The sequence below is a fragment of the Orcinus orca genome, chromosome 2 (genome assembly GCF_937001465.1).
Source record: "Orcinus orca chromosome 2, mOrcOrc1.1, whole genome shotgun sequence".
NCBI lineage: Eukaryota > Metazoa > Chordata > Mammalia > Artiodactyla > Delphinidae > Orcinus > Orcinus orca.
This window is the reverse complement of record NC_064560.1, coordinates 81,504,467-81,523,723: the sequence shown is the minus strand read 5'-3', so window position 1 is coordinate 81,523,723 and position 19,257 is coordinate 81,504,467. Positions and strand designations below refer to the sequence as shown.

Sequence of the window (19,257 nt, the reverse complement as noted above, 5' to 3'; positions counted from 1 at the left end):
TTAAATTATCAGAACAGAGTTGAAGTTCTGAAGGGTGCTCATGTTTTCCACATAGAGAGCTACAATTATATAACAAGGGAGGAATTTGGATGTGGCTAGGTGGAGGTGGAGTGGATGAAAGGGCTGGGGGCTGGTAGAAAGGGCACTGGCCTGGGCATCAGGAGACCTAGGACTCTGTCCCAAGTCTGCTCCTCATTTGCTTTTTGGCAAAAGCAAGGCCCTTTTCCCTCTGGGCCTCTCTGGCTCCCTATCCATGAGATAAGCAGGTTAGAGTCAGTGACCTCCAAGGCTCTATCTAGCTTTTAATTTTTTGAGTTTAGTTTTTTTGGACCTGATTGTGCTAGCTACACAGTAGGCATTAATAAATGTGGCATTTAATGAATGTTTGTTTAATGAATTAATATATGCGGGAGGGTACGGACACCGGATGAGGACTTTGACCCATGCCATTCTCTTCTGGGAGAAGGGCCTGGCCCCAGCGTGGTATTCACTGGTCTGCTGGTTAGCCCCCAGCAGCACAGTCCTGAGGAAAACAAGAAGGGTTGAGGGCCAGGATGTCTGTCTCCCTTCCTGGGGTTCCAACACTGACTTCTTCCTTCCAGTGCAGCAAATTTCTCTTCCAATTGAACTCCTACCTGGAAGTAGCCAAAAGACCCAGCTCCATATACCATTTATATGTGGAATCTAAAATATGATGCAAATGAATTTATCTACAAAACAGAAACAGACTCACAGACATAGAGAACAGACTTGTGGTTGCCAAGGGGGAAAGGCAGTGGGAGAGTGAAGGATTGGGAGTTTGGGATTAGCAGATGCAAACTATTATGTATAGGATGGATAAACAAGGTCCTCCTGTATAGCACAGGGAACTATATTCAGTATCCTGTGATAAACCATAATGGAGAAGAATATGAAAAAGAATATAGATATGTATAACTAAATCACTTTGCTGTACAGCAGAAATTAACACGACACTGTAAATCAACTATACTTCAATAAAATAAAATAAAAAAAAAGAAAAGTGCATTTGCATAAGGGGGCTCTGAATTCTAGTCCTAGATCTGCCCAGTCCAACCTTCTGGGGGAAATGTGGGCAGTCTCCATCCCTTCTCCAGACCAGGGACATTTTTTCCTTCAGACACAGTGCCAAGGGCTTGCAAGAATGCTTTAAAAAAAAGAAACTTATGAATGAATGCATGAGTACATAAATGTCTAAAGGCATAACACCACATCGATTCAACTCAGATAGGACTTTTGATAAACTTTTGTATTAAAGTATAACGTTAATATTTTAAAAAGCACAAATGTCGTAAATGTTTAACTCAAATTTTCACAAAGGGAACACACTCAGGTAAACAGCACCCAAATCAAGAAAGAGACCATGACCAACATCCCTGGAGGCCCTCTCGCACCCTCTTCCATTACTACTTTCCCAAAATGTAACCACGCTTCTGTCTTCTGTCTCAGCTGCTTTTTATATTTTATCCAGCTTTCCTAGCAGATCTTGGCAGGATAGTTGGTCTGCTACAAGCTAGTACAACATAGCCAGAAGCAGAAATCCTTGCTTTCCTCAACGCATACAGCTTTCTAAAATGTTAATATGTTTGATATGGTGTTTGGGTGGGGACTCCACTAATAAGTGTACTGAGGGCTTCAGATATTTTTTATTGTGGTAAAATATAATATTTATAACCATTTGTAAGTATGCAATTCAGTGGCAATAAATATATTCACAGTGTTGTATAACTATTACAACTGTCTATACCTGAAACTTTTTCATCATCCCCAACCAAAACTGCATACTCATTTCACAATACCTCTCCCTTCCTTGCTTTTCCCAGACCCTGGTAACCTCTATTCTACTTTCTGTCTCTATGAATTTGACTATTCTAGGTACCTCATATAAGTGGAACAATATTTACAATGTTGCTTCTGTGCTTGGCTTATTTCACTTAGCATAATTTTTTAAGGTCCATCTATGTTGTAGCATATGTCAAAATTTCATTCCTTTTTATGACTGAATACTATTCCACTGTATGCATATACTATATTTTGTTTATCCACTGATCTGTTGCTAGGCAATTAAGTTGTTTCCATCTTTTGGCTATTATGAACATTGGTGTACAAATATCTGTTCAAGTCTGAGATTCTAAAATGACCCTATGGGGACTTATTTCCTACTTTGTAAATGAGCAGTTGGGCAACTTCCAGCTCTAAGACTCCATGCAATGAACGGGCTCCCAAATGGACTAAGAGGGCTGGGAGGTCAAAGGTACATACATGCCAGTGACTTGCCCCTCCCCAGGAACGTAGAGGCTTCTCGTGTGCCCACTGTGTGTGGCAAGATTGGACAACGGGGGCTTCCCTGGTGGTGCAGTGGTTAAGAATCTGCCTGCCAATGCAGGGGACATGGGTTCAATCCCTGGTCCTGGAAGATCCCACATGCTGTGGAGCAACTAAGCCCGTCCACCACAACTACTGAAGCCGCCTGTGGGCCTAGAGCCCATGCTCTGCAACAAGTGAAGCCACTGCAGTGAGAAGCCCGTGCACCGCAACTAGAGAAAGTTCGTGCGCAGCAACGAAGACCCAACGCAGCCAAAAATAAAATAAATTAATTTTAAAAAACCCTTCTCTTTCCTTTCTCTTACAAAACTTGATAGTACTTTCAAAAAAAAAAAAAAAAGACTGGACAATGGCATGGCTGGAGCAGCCCCTCCCTCCACAGCTGCAGTCCTAGGGAGACAGAGGACAGTCTCCGGGTAAGAAGTGTTCAAATTGAGCCTGGAATCCTGGTCTGACCCACCAGATCAGGTGGTAATTCCCTGAGGACTGGGGGTCTCAGGGTGGGGGGTTCTGGCCCAGGAGGGGATGTCTTTGGTAGTGAGGCATGGGGCCTCTGCTCTAACCCTTGGTGGCAGGAGCCTCTCCCCATGATGTCTGAGATGGCAGGAGGGCAGGGAGGCCTGTCTCCACCACTGAACCAATCCTGGAAGGTTCAGGGACTGACTGACTCAGTCTACTCCAGAGGTGTAGACTGGCAGCCTGCAGGTTACAAGTGACCCATGGGTGGGTTTTATTCAGCGAGCACGTTTTGGCATTTAAAAAAAGTTAGTTGTCAACATTTGAAAATCAGGAATTTTTGCTTAAAGTCCAGATTTCTGGTTCCTTTTTAAATAAAGTCAGAAGAGCTGGTGGTCCTGGGCCTGCATGCCCAGCAGTGGCTGCCCCTTTAGATCAGACCTCTACTCTCACAGGCAGCCCTGGCCCTTCACTCATCTGCCTAGTCCTGTAACACCAGAGCCCTTTCGACTATAATTCCTTTTCAACCAACCAAGAAATGCTTCATAAACCCCAGGAAATGAAAGGTCAGATTTAAGAATTTGTTAGCTGACTGGTGCATAATGACCAAAGCATGGGTGCTGGAGCCAGACTGCCTTATCCAAGTTCCAGCTCTAGGATTCGTTGCATTGTACCAAACAGGCCTGCAAGCCTTGTAATTGCCCAGCTGCAAGACCAAAGAAAAAGCCTGTAGACAGTAACAGAGACGTCAACAATATGGAATCTTACACATCTGAAGCAAAAGGTCCTGGAGCAACACTCCACAGTGTATGGCAGATAGGACATGGCAGCCATCTTCATTACTCGCAGGGAGAAGGAAGCTACCATATATAGGGGGAGGGAGGACTGACAATAGGTTGGGGCTCATCAGTTACCAGGGAAACCAGAAGCTGGGGCAGGGGGCAAGCACCTAGTCAGTTACTGATTAAGCCCTATGATTAAGGGGATTGGACAGTCCTGTGAGTAAGCAGGGACTGGTCAAGCAGGGGATGTACGGAGAGCAAGAGAACAGCCATCTTGAGCAGCCTGACGGTACAGATTCATTAGCTGTGTGCCCTTGAGCACGTTACTTAACCACTCCATGTCTCAGTTTCCTTATCCTTATGATGATAATAACAACACCACTTTCCTCCTAGGATTGTTATGAAGCTGAAATGAATTAACACATATACAGTACAGTACTTTGCAAAGTGCCTGGGTCATGGAAAAGGAGAAGGGGTACAAGAAGAAGTGGTTATGACATTGGAGGCCTTGAAGGTGCCCCAGCACCAGCTTGACAGGGGTGTGTCAAGCCCAGCTCTGCTACGTGTTAGCTGTATAGTCTTGCACAAGTCATTTAATCCAGCTGAAGGTCCTCTGAGAACATGGAGGCACTTCGCAGAGTGGAGACTCCACAATTGGTAGCTGTTAGTATTAAGTGCTTGCTGAATGCTCTTGGCTTGCTTCCACACGAGCCCTGCTGCCCACCACTTTCGGGGCTGGGGAATGGATATTGACCTGGAAGACTGGGAGATTGAGCTGAAAAGAACAAAGAGGCTATGCTGGGTACAAAGGCACCATTGTGAGCATGCGGTCTCACAATTTCCTTTCTGTCCTTTCAACCTGCAGGGATGCCATTTGGGACCTGAGTGGGAAGGGCGTGGGAGCCCGTCCAGAGTTTACCAGCTGGTCTCAGGGAAGGTCAAAGAAGCACACGATGCCAGAGGAGAGACCGCCCTGCAAGGTCCTTGTGTGTCAGTCTCCTTGTTATGTAGGTGAAGAATCTGGGGACCAGAGTGGGAAAGAGCATCTGACATCACAGAGCAAATCAAGGGTGGGAACCAGAGCCTCACACAGGGGAGAGCAGGAAGTCCTACTGCTCCAGGTCTTCTATTCATAGGGGCATTTGAGGCATTGTTCAGACATTTGACCCTTTTTCCAAATGAAGTTGTATATTCTATCATTAAACACACTGAGAAGATGGCAAAAGTAAACATTTATCTTACAACTTAAATATTGAGAAGTGCACTTGGCATCGTGGAAGCTGGAAAGTCCATGTCTTTGCTCTTTCTAGCCCAGTAGGGTTGGAGCCTCTAGTACAGGTAGGGGTGGGTAATCGAAGCCAGAGAGGTAACTTGATCTTGATCAGGCAAGACCAGACAGGCTTCATTAAGGAGTTTGTAATTTGGGCTTCATCCTGAGGCAGTGGATGACCTTGGAGAGATTTAAGGGAAATAGCAGAAAGATCAGCATGCTGGCTGCAAAGATCTCCCCAGACCACTGAGGAGTGTGGTTTAGCTTCAGCTGGTACCCAGAGGGAGGAGGGAAGGAGACGGGAGTACCAGGGTCTTCATAGTGCTCATCTCAGCCATCTCCATGGTGACACTGGAAGATGGTACAGTTCCTTTCAATGAAATTTCCCTATTAAAATTTCAAGTGTTTTGGGTTTTTTTTTTGCGGTACGCGGGCCTCTCCCGTTGCGGAGCACAGGCTCCAGACGCGCAGGCTCAGCAACCATGGCTCACGGGCCCAGCCGCTCTGCGGCATGTGGGATCTTCCCAGACCGGGGCACGAACCCATGTCCCCTGCATCGGCAGGCGGACTCTCAACCACTGAGCCACGAGGGAAGCCCCTCAAGTGTTTTTGTGTTTCAGGATGGCCTAGACACTGGCTTCTCCCCCTTCTCTCTGAACACAAACAGGCAAACAGAGAAGTAGAGGGAGTAGAGAAGGAAATGCTGGGTTGAGATGGTATGAGGCAGACGGGCCCCAGCAGTGCCACCAGCCTGTGCAACCTTGGCCACCCATCCTCCATCCTCCACCTTTAGGCCTCCCCAGGCGCAACATCTAGCGGAAATCAAGTTGTACCTGTTGTGAATAAGAAAAGCTTTTCTTCTTACACTCACTCAGTGAAACTCAAGGGAAGCGACCAGCACTTCTGTCCAGGGGTCTATGTGGTCATGAGCTCCTTAGAGACCTCGTTAAGCCGTCCCTTTTCTTAGCCTTCCCTCTCTCACTCTCATCCCTTCTCTCCCCACCTCCCCATATTTTGTAGATGAAGAAACAGAGGCCCACATTATGGAGGTGACTCACATAAAGGTTAAAATTACAAAGGAACTTCCTCAAAAATTTACATATCGAATTACCATATGATCCAGCAATTCCATTTCTGGATATACACCCAAAAGAATTGAAAGCAGGGAATCGAACAGATATTTGTACACCGACACTCAGAGCAGAATTATTCACAATAGTCAAAAGGTGGAAGCAACCCAAATGCCCATCAACTGATGAATGGATAAACAAAATGTGGTATATTCATGAGATGGAATATTTATTCAGCCTTAACAAGAAAGGATATTCGGAGGTAAGGTATGCTACAACATGGATGAACTTTGGAAACATTATGCTAAGTGGAATAAGCTAGACACAAAAAGATAAAATATTATATGATTCCACTTACATGAGGCACCTAGAGTAGTCAAATTTATGGAGACAAAAAGTAGAATGGCAGTTGCCAGGGGCTGAGGGGAGAATAGGGAGTTGTTTAATGGGTACAGAGTTTCAATTTGGGAAGATGAAATAGTTCTGGAGTTGGATGGTGGTGAGGGTTGCACAACAATGTGAATGTACTAATGCCACTGAACTGTACACTTAAAAATGGTTAAAGTAGTAAATTTTATGTTATGTTTATTTTGCCATAATTAAAAAAAAAGAAACACACAATACAGAATGGTATCCAATCCAGGATCACCTATTGCATCGATTATTATTGCCACTGTATCTCTTTCAACCTAGCAAAAGTCATTTTTTAAAAATACAATACTTGTTGAAGTATTGTCCTGCAGAATTTCCCGCTTTCTGATTTTGTGCTATTGCTTCCTTCTGCTGTCATTTGTCTGGTTCCTCTCTTTATTTCCTGTAAACTGGAATTAATATCTAATGGTTGATAGATCCACATAAAGTATTTTTTGGCTAGAATAAATAATGACCATTGATCTTGTGTACTTCAGATTATATCACCATTGAAGACACACAGTCTCATTGAAGATTAGTAAACCACTAGCAAAACTCAGATTAATTTCTCAGTTAGGGTGGTGACAGCTTGATTCTTCCATTGTACAGTTACTCTTGAATCTAGGAAGTAACCCGTGTAGTGTTGCTTTGAACCTGTGTGACCCTTAACAATTATTAACATAACGGTTTAACCTCGAAGGATAATCCTCGTTTACAAGGGTTTGCCGATTTACGCTTTTTCTAATCCTACGTTTTTTCCCCCACCCTATAAAATAGAGCACTCCCTCATCAACTGGGACTATTTGGTTACTACTAGAAAAGCAGAATAAATCTTTAATTTTTTTCGTTCTAGTGGGGAGAGTTTTGAAATAATGGTCCCTTCCCACACAGAGGTGTTATCATACTGTAGGATAAATGTTTTTACCTTTTAGTTCTGTGTGTGAGCAAACACCACAATTAATTCAATTAATTTCTGAGACTGAGTTAGCTTTTTAATAATCTTCTACTATGTGAACAATGGGGCATGGCTTCGTTTGAACCACCGTCGTGTCGTAGAAAAATGCCAGATACCTCAAAGCCACACGGGGGCCCCCGAGAGGCCAGCCAGCTCTACACATGTGCTTTGGATCTGATCTTCTTTAGAAGGTACGCAGGACGTTCCTCCAGACCCAGCTGTTGTGTCCGGCCACGCAGGTGTCGAGAACATTCTTGGTTCCCGGAGCGGCAGGGGGTGAGCGCTTTCTCAGCGGGGATCTCGGGGATAAACAGGAGGCACCCACGCTCACTTCCGTCCTCTCAGCGGGAATTCAGGGGCGCCTGCATCAGCCCGCTTTACCGCTGACCACTAGAGGGCCATTTAAACATTTATTAAACAGTAAAAGTTTGTGTGCACAGAGTCGGAAATGAAACACAATTTTGAGAGTAGTATAAAACTTTACCCAAAAAAATTATGGGAAAAAATTTAGATACAAAATATAAATCTTGGAACAAGTTAAAACAATCTTATTACTTTGAAAAGATTTAGAAAAAGGGTGTTGCTCAGCTGCCCGGCTAGCTCAGTCGGTAGAGCATGGGACTCTTAATCCCAGGGTCGTGGGTTCGAGCCCCACGTTGGGCGGTTGCTTTTCTGCGTTTTTTCCAATTCGCTATTACTTCATATGGTCCATAATAATTGAACTCAATCTAGACGATCTTACTTTCAAACAATTCAACACGTAACTGACTTCAATCCAGTGTTACTTATTTTCAAACAGTTCAACACATTAAAAATTAAGACTGAACAAGTTAAAAAAAGGGAACAATAAAACTAGAAAACAATTTCATATTATAAATACACAGTTAAAGGTTATCTGTGTATAAAAATATTTGTTACTGAGTGGTCTATTTGAAGGTCAGTGGAATGCCAAAGGTTAGGAGATAGAAGACATGAAAAATTAATGAAATTATGGGGTTCATAAATATTGCTGAAGTGATCTCTGTCAAAATGTTTGAAATGTGTAATTTTAACTTTATGCCCTGTGATACCGAAAATTAGTTTGGAGATCAGCTCTGATTCACAGGGTTTACTATGCACATTAATTTCATATCCTTGAATTCCTCTAAGTAATTTACTTTGTGCATTTGGGAAGGGCTAGTGATTATTATGGGTTGTTTAAACCACTGTAAGATTGTTTTAGTGATGATAGCTATTGTGAACAGACATAGGAGTTTCATAATTCTTTTTTTCTAAGTCAGTGATCCAAACTGAACATTTTTACTGTAGCAATTTTGCAGTCTCAAAACATATTCAATATCCTGTGATAAACCATAATGGAAAGTGATATAAAAAAGAATGTGTATGTATGTGTGTGTGTGTGCACATGTGTGTGTAACTGAATCACTTTGCTGTACAACAGAAATTAACACATTGTAAATCAACGATACCTCAATTTTAAAAAAACCATATCTCAAAGCAAGTAATTATTTTTTCCTTCATATGTTTTCCTAAAAGAACTCAATTTCTTAGGGCGAAACTTTGCTTCTACATTCACAGCTGCAAATTCTTTCCTTGCTTAAATATTTCCTGTCATTCCCAGCAATTCTCAAACATTCTCCACAATTACCATATGTTATTATCATCAATTCAAGATACTATTTCAGACTTTGGAAGAAACACATGGAAAATTTCACAATCGAAAATGAAGACCCCTAAATACTCCTGTTATTACAAAGGAATATTTAATCTCTAGGGGATGGGAGGTGAAGTAGAATTTTTTAAAAGGCAAACTCTGTCAGAGAAAATTCAAACTGGTAAATTGATGAGAAGTCAATGAAGATATACTTACTTTTAAATATATATCCATTTTAAGTTGAAGGTCAGTGTTATGGGTTGAATTTGTGTCCCCCTGATATTCGTATGTTGGAGTTCTAACCCCTAGTACTTCAGAATGTGACCTTATTTGGAAATAGGGTTGTTGCAGATGTAATTAGTTAAGATGAGGTCATATCAGAGTAGAATGCACGCTTAATCCAATATGACTTGTGTTTTTATAAAAGGGGGAAATATGGACACAGGTAGGCACCCAGAAATGCACATTTGGACACGTGAAAATGCCACGTGAAATAAAGGCAGAGATCAGAGTGATGTGTTTATAAGCCAAGGGATGCCAAAGATTGCCAGCAAACAACCAAAAGCTAGGTAAAAATCCTGGACAGATTCTCCCTCAGGACCCTCAGAAAAAACCAACCCTACCAACACCTTGATCTTGGACTTCTGGCCTCCAGAACTGTGAGACAATGCATTTGCTGTTTAAGCCATCCAGTTGGTGGTATTTTGTTATGGTAGCCCCAGGAAACTAATGCAATCGGTGTTCTATGGGGAGGTGATTTTGATTTTAAATTTATTTTAGTATACGTTATATTAATAGTTGCCATCATCTTCATTTCATTTCAAACTTATATTAAATAGTTGTCATCATCTTCCTTTCCTTTCATTTCCAAAGCTGTAGGAAAAGCAATGGTTTGTTTAGATGTGGACCTACATTCAGCTCAAGTGAGGACATTATGATCACAGCTCCTTCAGAAGTAATATTTAGAAATGAGCGCAATCTCAAACTATATTTTCTTATTGTTGGCTGGTGATTTATTATGTTGGCTAATGATTCATAAATGTTTGTACTAAAATAATATATTCAAAGATACACTAAGTTAAACACATTTTCTTCTCCCATCGAACTCATATTTGGAGGCTTTATATTCAATTATTCAATAAATAAATTACTTTAAGAAAGTGTGCTAATTCTCAGTGGTCCAGTTGCTTCAACAAATGAATGGCAAGAAAAAGAGAGTGACAGAGTGAACTCAATCAAATGAAATACATGGACCATGTTTGGATCCTGATTTGAACCAACCAATCATAAGATTATAATGTGACATACACAATACAATCATTAGATTGTATGAGACAATCCTGGGAATTTGAACACTCACTGGATACTTGAAGATATTAAGGAAGCATTTATTTTTAAATGTAATAATGGTACTGTGTTTTTAAAAAGCCCTTATCATTTAGAGATATGTACTCACTTGTTTAGAAATGAAATAGACATATTTGGAATTTGTGTGTATTTATTTTGTTGGGGGAGGAATAATTGGGTACCAACGGGGTAGTACCTTTGCTGGGGAAAGGGGCAGATGAGGGACTGAAGTAGGAAAGGGACTTTTCACTATCTGCGTTTTTATATTAATTTTTTTTGAGTTATTGAATTTTGAATTATTTTGAAATATTTTGTATTCAAAACGTTAAAAAAAAGAAGTGTACTTCAGGGTTTTGGTGTGGTGGTGTGGTCACAAAGAGACCCTTGCCCCTTCTTTTGATGCTCTAAGCAGTACAGACCAGATGCTGTACAGACAATGGAGTGAGGGTTCTCTGTGGGTTTCTGTGGTCAAAGAAGGGGTTGTGTTAAGGGAAGACTGAAGGAGAAGTTGGCGTCAGATAAATGGAGAGGCGTCTGGAATTCACGGGGTGCATAGCATGTTGGGGGGGGGCGGGTTAGAAAAGGCACTGATGAGACAAGTGTAAAGCCTGGAGGATGGTTGGGGACTGTTTGTGGAAGGACTTCAAATGCCAAGCTAAGGACTTTGGGATTTATCCTCCTTAACGTTTCTTAAGCACCAATTCACTGTTCAACACCGCATTAAGCCTTTCCATGCAATTCGCACAGTAAACGGATGGAAAGGTACTATTATTCTTCCCATTTTGCAGCTGAGAAAACTACACACTTTTTGAACAGGGGAACCGACATGAGGAAATTCATTTGTGTGTATATTCAATAATAGCTCAAAGAAATTAGGTGACAAAAATTTGCACAAATAGGGCAGGTGCAGAACCCCGACCTCGGTATCGTGTGGTATTATTCACGTTGGCCTCTTTCAGAGGTGGGCTGAACTCCATTATCTCAAAAAGCCAGACTTCGACTCCCCGCAGCCTGCCTTGTGTCTCCCTCTTCGTCCTCATTTCCGCAGGACCAGGGCTGGAGAAGGGGAGGAGCAGGACCCGACAGATGGCCGTCAGTCCCACCAAATAAGCCGGCAGTGAGCTTGCTAAACAATGAAACTTCTAGACGCAGACTCCATTACCTACCCTCTTCCGTCCAGATTGCTGACCCTAAAGCTTTCCTATGAAGACACTAGTCGAGATGCTATTGAAAGTAGGCTTCAGAGGTAGCCTTTTCTCTCAGGCCATTTCAAAGCCCACATCTTTGTGGCCGCCTAAGGGCCTCCGAAACTGGGCCTTTCCCATTCTTTTATTGCGGGTGAGGCGCCGCCTCCCTTCCCATCGCCCCAACAACACACAAAATCAAATTTAAGCTTTAAAAATCCCAGGCAGTCAGGGGGTGGGGGAGGGGCAGAGCATTAGGGGGTGGGGGATGGGAAGAAGCCGCCGGCCCTCCCCCACCTCGCGGCGCCTCAAGTGCCTTGGAGCTACCAATCCTGGCTTGCCCCGGGACGGCGCCGGCGTAGGGCCACGTGCGCAGCGGGCTGCCATTGGCTGGAGCAGCGGCTGCGTGGGTCGCGATGCTGTCGGCTCCGTGGGTGCTGGTAAATCCGGCCCAGGATGTAGAGATGGCGGTGCCTGACGGCGCGTCTGACGCGGAGTTGGGTGGGATAGAGAGTAGGGGGCAGTAGTCGGGGGAGGTAGGAGAAGGAGGAGGCGGCTGCGAATCGCTTACAAATGGCTCCGAAGCATGGCCTGAAGTCTAAATTCCAGGAGGGTGAGTCTGAGCCCCTGGGGAAAAGGCGTCTAACAGTGTGTTAAGGGAGAGGGAGAAGAATTGTAATAGGGGAGGGGCAAACGCGAGTCCTAGCAGCCTCGTTGCTCCAGCAACCGCCGCTCAGCCATTGGTGGGCGCAGCAGCGGGCCGCTCCCCAAAGCGAGCAACTGTCAGTGAGCCACCGGTAAGTGGTCCCGCTCAGCCATTGGTGGGCGCCACAGTGGGCCTCTCCCCTTCCCTTCTTCTCTATAAAAGGAGCGGGAATTTGGATTGAAGTAAAATGGTTTCGGTTTTATTTTTTGAGTTGCTAGTCTGCCATCTTTTGGGTCGGCTAGCTTTCTGATTAAAATTGTTATTCCTTGTTCCAACAACTCAGCACCCGATTTATTGGCCAGTCTTGCGGCGAGCAGAACAAGGCTGGGCTCGGTAACAGGCGCAGGAGAGGGAGGCAGGCGGGCTGGGTTGGTTGAGGTTCGGGGACCGGGGGCAGCAAGGGCTGCGCTGCGAGGAGGCAGCGGGCAGGTCTTTGTGCGGGGAAAGCGCATTGCGGCGGGTTATTTCGGTGCGTCATGAGGAGACAAAACCTTGTGAAGCGAAAGGGTTAGGCAGGCGTTAGAGTGGCAGAGGGAGCCGTTGCCGCGTGGCAAAGCGTTAGTGCAGTGTTTGTTCTGAGGAAGAAGGCGTGGAGAAAGCCTATTGCAGGGAGGCGACGGGTGCGCCAAGGTGGCCGTTAGGGGAAGAGATGTGGCATGAGGGAGGCGAAGGAGCGGCGGCGGTTTCGGGCGCCGGTGCGGGGCCCTCCGGCTGCGTGGGCGGCCAACGGCTGGTGCTCCGGGGGCGACCTCGAGCCCCGAGGTGGTCGCGCTCAGTGGAGCCTCCGGGCTGCGGCTGGGCGGTGGGGGGGGGCTTCGCGCCTGGGGGCGGGAGAACTGCGTTGTAAAACGGCCGCTGCAAGATGGCCATCCCGTCTTGGCCGCCAGCGCCTTGATCCCCCGGCTCCCAGCCGCAGACGCCGCTTTAGGGCAGATGCAGCGCCCCCTTCTTCCACCGCCACCGTCCGGGGACCTGTTCTCCGGTGCTTACCCCAAAGAGGTGGGTGGGGACAGGAAAGAAAAAGCGCCAGCGTCTGGGTCGGCTTTGTGTTGCCCGAAGGCATCCCTTTGCTTTCTGAAAAGCCGAGTGCCAACATCCTATGGGAATGTGAGTGCGCTCTTGCTGTGCAGTTGCTTGTAAAACAATAAATAAAAACTACCTTAATGGTATTCTGTTTCCATTTATAAGTTCCATTGCCTTGGTGTCATCTTCTAAGTACAGCAGTTGTTTGACTAATTGCAATAATATGTGATTAACAGTGATTCGAAAGTTGAGTTTTTATAGTCTTTGATCGACGTGCCTTGGCTGACGGTAGAACTTGATTTCTAGTGGAAGGCAGCTAGCTCTTTAATTTTCACAATTAACGCATCTATTAATTTATATTAAAGTGGAGGTTAATAGTAAACTAAAATGGAAGTAAAATTCTGTAAGTCAAGCAAGAACATTTTAAAATTCCCATTCATTATTATGGGTGTATGTGTTAGTTACAATGGATGTCGAGACGTCTGCAAAAGTTGTTGTAGGGATTTTCAAACTTTAATGTGCATTAGAATTACTTTGAGTCATGTACACAAAACACAATTATACTGTAACTTTATGGAATATTTAACAGGTTTCCAAGGGTGTTTCTGCTATAACTGACTCTTAATACCTGCTTTCTCCCACCCTGAGAAGTTGTGTGAGTTCTATGGATTGCCTTTTTTTTTTTAAACTAGATGTTTTACAGCAGGGATTCTTAATCTAGGGTCAGTGTTTATAATTCAGAAGATCCGTGAACTTGGACGGGAAAAAGTTTTTTTGCTATTGTCTCGCTAAAATTTAGTATTTCAGTTATGAATGTAGATCCCCTCCCCCACAAAAAAAGCAAAGAAAACCCGGGACTTCCCTGGTGGCCCAGTGGTAAAGAACCAGCTTTCCAGTGCAGGGGATGCTGGTTCCATCCCTGGTGGGGGAACTAAGACCCACATTCCGCTGGGCAGCTAAGTCCGCGCGCCAGAACTACTGAGCTTGCACTCCTCAACTACAGAGCCCGCGTGCTCTGGAGCCCGCGTGCTCTGGAGCCCGCATGCCACAACTAGAGAGAGAAAACCAGCATGCCACAACTAGAGAGGAGCCCACGCACCACAATGAAGAGTCTGCACGCCGCAACTAAGACCCAATGCAACCAAAAAAACAAAAAAAAGAAATAAAAGAAAAGTAAAAAACCAAAAAACCCCACAGTAGTATTAGCTGTATGTTTTCACATCCCAGCATTACAGTTGTGGGAGATACATTCGGATGTAATGTATGCTCTTCATTACTTCAGAATTGTGATAGTTATTGGATCAACAGCTAAATGTTTACATCGGTTAAGAAGCTCATATAATACCATAGACCATGATATTTTAAATGTTTTGAAAACTATTTCAGTACAGTTGGTTTCCTTTGTAATATTGTTTTACGTGTTTGTAGAAAAATTCTGGGAAAAGGCCCAAAGGCTTAATCAGACTGAAGGGTCCATGGTGCAAAAAATTAATCCCCACTGTAGGATATCAAAGGAGAATCACCCAGGTCTGGGACAGTTAAGGATGGCTTTCTGGAGGAAGTGCTTTAGTTCTAAGCTAGAGGGATGGTAGAGTGAGAGGAGATAATAGTGAAGGAGAATCCATGTGCTGCTGTAGTGTTGAATTAGACAAGAGTAGGAACCAATGTATCTGCAAGATTTAATTAATTTTTGGCTGCATCGGGTCTTTGTTGCTCCGTGCGGGCTTTCTCTAGTTGCGGTGTGCGGGCTTCTCATTGTGGTGGCTTCTCTTGTTGTGAACCACAGGCTCTAGGTGCATGGGCTTTCAGTAGTCGTGGCACTCTGGCTCAGTAGTTGTGGAGCATGGGCTCAGTTGCTCTGCAGTATGTGGGATCTTCCTAGACCAGGACTTGAACCTGTGTCCCCTGCAGTGGCAGGCGGATTCTTAACCACTGTGCTACCAGGGAAGCCCCTCTGTAAGGTTCTGAAGCTACCCAAGAATCTGCAGTTACCATCACTTTCCAGACATGTTTTCTACTCTTGTGTCAAAGTTGAGTTGTATAACCATCTTTAAGAAGTTATAATTATTTATAAGACATTTTCAGAGAATATCTTGTAAGGAAAAAGGAATATTCTGTTGGAACTAAAAATTGTATTAAAACACTGCAGAAGAATTGAGCTTCTGTAATGGGAATATGAATGATCAGAAACAGTTTTTTTCATGATTCTTTTAAACTTGAAAGTTTTTCTTAATTTAATAATGATACAACATATGTTATAAGCAGTTTTTAAGCACAGTGACTGGTTTGCACCGGACTTGGTCTTCCACTTGAAATGTTAAAGCATAAGGTAAAGAAGACTATTGGGCGTCTAGCCCATTGTCGGGGGGGGAGACTCTTTTGGCTTGTCAGGAGACTGACTGATGCTGGGCTTTGAGTAATGTTCCCAGTAAGCAAACCAGTGGGAGGATGGGGAATTGGAATCTCATCACCCTTGAATTTGAGAGCATTGGGCAAAATTAGCTTTAGAGTTTGATACTAGCAAGGATTAAGGTTTAAAAAACCATATCTGAGACAGTGGTTTGCTCCTTCCCCAATTAACAGTGTTTCCACTTCCGTGAAAAAATAGGCATTTGTTATCTTGGCTCATACTCCTCAACTTACTGTGTATGTTTTCAACAGGATGTTAGGGCCAGGTAGCTAGAATGGAGGTCAAAGGGTCTTAGCCTCAGTGCGGTTGTCTTTGGTGGCAGCAGCCAAAAGGAGGGAGAGGGGAGTAAGGCCACTTTCAGGGTGCTTTAAAGAGTACCTGGAGAGTTAAATTAGGTACAGAGGTCTGATCTTTGGTGCTGCTGCTTAGGCCCTAAACCTGGATCTACATCCCCATGGTCTCATTCTTGTCCACAGTATTCAGCAATGGCTCCAGCCCAGCGTTCTCTTGAGCTCCAGACGTATATACTCAACTGCTTACTAGATGGCTCCAGTTTGGACATCCTGTAGCCACTGTAACTTATTCCAAAATTGATCTGAAACCCCCTCCCTCCATTTCCTTTTCTGATTAATGCTCCCACCATGCTGGAAGTCAGTTTAAACTGTTTCTGCTTTGGCTTAGCTGTCCTCACTGCTTTTGATTCATACCTATTTCTGTTCTATCCCTGTTGGGAAAAGTCTTTGGTCTCCCTGTTTTTAGTCTCCACTTTCAGTTCTGCATAGGCCTAGCAGCCTCAGGCAGTGGTTTCTCAGAGTGGACTACTGCACAAGAATTTATATCATGTTTCTTCTATGCTTTTGTACCAATTGTTTTCCTCAGCTTGGGCCCTTCCCTGTGACCTTCCCAAGTAGCTTATCAGTCACTCTTCTTATTGTTTATGAAAACAGTTAAAATATGAAATCCAGTAAATTTTGTAAAACTATTTGGTTACATATCAGTGTCACCCATACTGCTCTATAGTCGCTTCAGAACTGAGCTAGTAGAGGCTATTTTAATTTTAGAGCTAGAAGAGCTGACTGTGTTGGCACTTCGGTTCCCTCTGGGTCTGTTGAAACCAAGTGGACTGAAAATAATGTGAGAAATCTATTTCTTCTACAATCAAATGATATTTTGAGGTACTGCCAAGAATTGCCTGCCTGATTTGTCTGATGAGCAGGGATGTCTTCCAGATCTTATTCCAGTCCCTAACATTTAGTCTTGCAAGTCTTAATGGTAGGTTCAACATAGAGTGTAAGTTCCAAAGGTTAGAATTCTTGTCTGGTTTTTGTTGTTGTTTATTGAAGCAGCCCAATACCCAAGCATCATTGACCACACTGAAGGCATGAACATAGTGGGACCTCTTTAAAAAAAAAACAGCGGTATCTGATGCACATTGAAATTTTTTTGTATGGAATGTTTTTCTTAATCAGTTTAAAAGGGTTGGAAGCAGAGAAAGAATAAGTAGAGCATAAGGTCTTAAAATTTCTTTAAATCCCAGATGTATATTGAAAAATAAACCAACCCTGCCAGTAGATGGCTATAGTAGATTTTATTTGCTTAGCAGGTGATACATGATTTGACGATTTAAATAGGTCGATATCCTAATTGTTTTTAGTCGTTTACATTAGATGCTAAGGTTTTTTTGTTATATTCAAGTTTGATCTGAAGTGTTGATGGATACATTGCCTTACTCACTTGCCTAATTTTTTTGAGAAATATCGTAATACAAGTGTGATGGCTGTCCCAGATGTGACTATTCTTAAATATGAAGAGAAATCACAACTAACCTGGTACTTCTTTTTTCTTTTTTACTTTTACAGGTGAGAGAGTGCTGTGCTTTCATGGGCCTCTTCTTTATGAAGTTTGGGTTAGCCAAGAAGTTCATTCGGTTTTCCTGTAAGCTGGCTCTAGTAGCATTTAGTTGTCTTTAACTTCGTTCAAAACAATTTTGTTAGATTGTATTGTGACAGCTGTTATACCAGCGTGCATTTAAAAAAAACTTATCAAAATTGGTGAATTTTTGTGTGGCCATTTTAATATTGAAGATGGAAAAAAAAGCAACATTTTCAGCATATTATGCTTTATTATTTCAAGAAAGGTAAAAATGCAACTGAAATGCAAAAAAGATTTGTGCAGTGTATGGAGAAGGTGCTGTGACTGATCGAACATGTCAAAAGTGGTTTGTGAAGTTTCATGCTGGAGATTTCTTGCTGGACGATGCTCCACAGTCTGGTAGACCAGTTGAAGTTGATAGCGATCAAATTGATACATTCACTGAGAACAATCAACATTATACCACGCGGAGATAGCCGACATACTCAAAATATCCAGATCAAGTGTTGAAAATCATTTGCACCAGCTTGGTTATGTCAGTCGCTTTGATGTTTGGGTTCCACATAAGTTAAGCCAGCGGTTCCCAACCTTTTTGGCACCAGGGACCGGTTTCGTGGAAGACAGTTTTTCCACAGATGGACGGGGGTGGGGGATGGGGGGCGGCGGCGGGGATGGTTCAGGCTGTAATGTGGGCAATGGGGAGCGATGGAGGGCGGCAGATGAAGCTTCACTAGCTTGCCTGCCGCTCACCTCCTGCTGTGCGGCCTGGTTCCTAACAGGCTGCGCACCGGTTACCGATCCGCAGCCTGGGGGTTGGGGACCCCCGAGTTAAGCAGAAAAAAAAAAAAAACCTTCTTGACCATATTTCCACATGCGATTCTATACTTAAATGTAACGAAAACATTCCATTTTTAAAACAAATTGTGACGGGTGATGAAAAATGGATACTGTACAATAATGTGGAACAGAAGAGATCGTGGGGCAAGCGAAATGAGCCGCCACCAACCACACCAAAGGCCGGTCTTCATCCAAAGAAGGTGATGTGTATATGGTGAAATTGGAAGGGAGTCCTCTATTATGAGCTCCTTCTGGAAAACAAAACGATTAATTCCAACAAGTACTGCTCCCAGTTAGACCAACTGAAAGCAGCGTCCGAAATTAGTCAACAGAAAATGCATAGTCTTCCATCAGGATACCACAAGACCACATGTTTCTTTGATGACCAGGCAAAAACTGTTATATCTTGGCTGGGAGGTTCTGATTCATCCGCCGTATTCACCAGACATTGCACTTTCTGATTTCCATTTATTTTGGTCTTTACAAAATTCTCTTAACAGAAAAAAATTTCAATTCCCTGGAAGACTGTAAAAGGCACCTGGAACAGTTCTTTGCTCAAAAAGATGAAAAGTTTTGGGAAGATGGAATTATGAGTTGCCTGAAAAATGGCACAAGGTAGTGGAACAAAATGATAAATACGTTGTTCAATAAAATTCTCAGTGAAAATGAAAAATGTGTCTTTTATTTTTACTTAAAAACCAAAGGCACTTTTTAGTCGTTGGATAATACCAGATTTCAATGGTTGGTAGCTTTAGTGAGAGCTGCCTGTTTCATATATTTTCATAGATTCATAGTTCCTCATCTTCTCTCTATGGGTGTCTTAACTGCTTGCTTAGTGGGTCACATAAAGCATTGCTATCTTGCCATTCATCTTACTGACCTGCTAAAGGTCCAGTAGTTGGAAAGAGCATTTGAGGGGAAAGATAGAAGATTGACT

At 43.4% G+C, this 19,257-nt stretch overlaps 1 long non-coding RNA gene and 1 other non-coding gene across 2 annotated transcripts; both read left to right on the top strand.

Annotated features, from left to right (window-relative positions):
* Positions 1-7,877: 7,877 nt before the first annotated feature.
* TRNAK-CUU (transfer RNA lysine (anticodon CUU)) lies at positions 7,878-7,950 on the top strand. The gene has a single exon. It is a non-coding gene; the product is annotated as a tRNA-Lys (tRNA).
* Positions 7,951-11,839: 3,889 nt separating this feature from the next.
* Positions 11,840-18,123, top strand: LOC125963672 (uncharacterized). The gene is made up of 2 exons (XR_007476017.1): positions 11,840-12,085; positions 17,471-18,123. It is a non-coding gene; the product is annotated as an uncharacterized LOC125963672 (long non-coding RNA).
* Positions 18,124-19,257: the final 1,134 nt, after the last annotated feature.